Here is a 2,532-nt window from a genome sequence, read left to right as displayed (position 1 = left end):
CAGCCCCTTCCACAAACCCAACAGATAACCAATATGTTTTGCTATTGCTACTGGATTCAAAATTAGTTCTTGCGTCAAATTGTCGACATGTTTGTTGAATATATAATAGACAGAATGAAAATTAAATACTCCCTCCATCTTAAATTACCCGTCCCAAATTTTCTAATTTGATTTCATTTTACTTATCTTTTTTTATTAATCAAGAAGAGATAAAAAGAATTTCATGTTTTACCCTTTGCATTAATCACTTTTTCTTCAAATTAAAATATAAATATCATTTAATAGGGGTATTATGGTAATCTAGGCATGTTATTAATTATTTTTCTTAATCAATGTGTCATCTCAATTTGGGACGGGTAGGGTAATTTGAGACGGTAGGAGTTATCTGTTGAAACAGACTAGTTATCTGTTGCAACATATGACTAATCTGTTTGGAACAACCTAAATCAACCCCTTCCACAAACCCAACAGATAAATCTTAAATCTTGTTATTGCTACTGAATTCAAAATTACTCCTTACGTCCAATCGTCAACATGTTTGTTGAGAAGATAATAGACAGAATGAAAATTAAAAATGAATTAAAATGGTTAAAGTTGATCAAGCGTAATTTTTTTATTAAACTAAAACAAATAAAAATACATATACAGACTTAGAAAGAAAGAAGAAACAAAATAATCTAATTATTATTAATAGATTCTTCATTATTATTATTATTATTATTATTATTATTATTATTATTAAGTTTATTATTATCGCTAGCTGCATCTTCGATAGGCAGCAACAACGCCCTTCTTATCCTGCGGATCTCCGGCAACATCCTTACTCTGACAGCGGCCAACTCTCACTGTATATCATGTACCTGCCTCTGCAGTTCCCGTACGTCATCTCATAAAATATCGACATCCCACACTGGATCGCCCATATCTAGAATACATATAAATTGACCAAAAAACATGAAAATAAAAGTAAAGAAAAGAATCCGAAAGTAATACAACGTATATTAACATAAAAATCAAGAAAAAAACTTACCATAGATAGGGAAAAGCAATCAAGTTCTTGAAGAGAAAGTTGTTGAAGGTGTAATATAAAAGACAAGAGCAAGAAATAAATAGATATGTGTAGTAGAATGAACGAGTAAGGAGGGACCTATTTATAGAGGATTGAATTTGAATGAGTTAGGCAAAAAAGCGCGATTGTTCGCCTCCATTTATTAATACTGGTGACTTTTTAATTACTTTGGAAAGTTGTGACTTAATAAAATTCTTTTCAGTAACCCTTTTTTTGAGTTGTGGCAATAGATTATATATCTGTTGCATCAGATAACCCATCTGTGACAACAGATATAAAATTTATTGCAATAAATCTACGATCTGTTGCAATAGATAATATATCTGTTGCAATATATATCTTTTTAATAATCATCATATCTTTATCTTTAATCCCAATTTGATGACTTTTTTATTATATAAATTAAAATAAAAGATTCAAAAATAAAAAGGCATGACTGTTCACCTTCATTTATTAATACTGGTGGCTTTTTGATTACTGTGAAAAGTTGTGACTTGAAAAGTTCTTTTCAGTAACCGTATTTTTGAGTTGCAACAGATATACCATTTGTTACAACAAATCTACAATTTGTTACATCAGATAATATATCTGTTGCACATATAAGCTATCTTTTTTAATAATCAACATATCTTTAATCCAAATTCGGTGACTGTTATTATATAAATTATAAAAACAGATTTAAAAACAAATATGTCGAAGAGTCATGATTAGTTATTAAAATTAAATAACCATTCTGTTACGGTTATTAATTGTGTTTATCATTTATTTCCTTATTATTTATTTACAAATTATTTTCCATATTAAATAATTGGAAAGTAATGTCATGTCTTTTCACCCTTTCAATAACAATAACCTTTTTTTTTATTAATAACCACATGTTGCAACATATGATTGATCTATCATATCAGATTAACCTCTGTCTACATATTGAGAATAAGAAATAAGCAAGAAAGATAAGTAAATACTAAATAAGAATTAAAAATTCAAAATCGACCACCAAACATAGATTTTTGAATCCCTTGGGTAAATCCGATATACAAAAGGAGGAAAATACATACATAAAAACATAGCCTAATTATTATTACCACTACTGTTATTATTACTATTAGTATTATCAATCGGACAATTTTTATCCAGCAGCAGTAAGACTCTTCTCAGCCTTGCTTTGAAGTCGGTCAAATCCCTTTTCATCAAACTACCTTTGAAGTTCCTGCAAGGACTCGATATGAATCTTCTTCTACGAATCTGGATCAACCATATTTGTAAGTTTAGTAGAATGAACAAGTAAGGAGATACCTATTTATAAATGATTGAATTGGAAGGGGTTAGTCAAACAAAAATCCACGACTGTTCATATCCCTTAATTAAATAAAACTGGTGACTTTTCAAATATGTAAATTAAAAAAATAGATCTAAATACAATATTTTATGTTTTTATTGTATTTCAGAAAGAAAAGAAAATT

The 2,532-nt window shown here is 28.6% G+C and overlaps 1 long non-coding RNA gene across 1 annotated transcript; it reads right to left on the bottom strand.

Annotated features, from left to right (window-relative positions):
* Positions 1–588: 588 nt before the first annotated feature.
* On the bottom strand, positions 589–1,277 carry LOC124895652. Its single transcript, XR_007051835.1, has 2 exons — positions 1,031–1,277; positions 589–925 (listed from the first exon to the last, which is right to left on the bottom strand). It is a non-coding gene; the product is annotated as an uncharacterized LOC124895652 (long non-coding RNA).
* Positions 1,278–2,532: the final 1,255 nt, after the last annotated feature.

The sequence above is a fragment of the Capsicum annuum genome, unplaced genomic scaffold (genome assembly GCF_002878395.1).
Source record: "Capsicum annuum cultivar UCD-10X-F1 unplaced genomic scaffold, UCD10Xv1.1 ctg83371, whole genome shotgun sequence".
Classification (NCBI taxonomy): Eukaryota; Viridiplantae; Streptophyta; class Magnoliopsida; order Solanales; family Solanaceae; genus Capsicum; species Capsicum annuum.
This window is presented reverse-complemented; position numbering and strand designations above follow the sequence as displayed.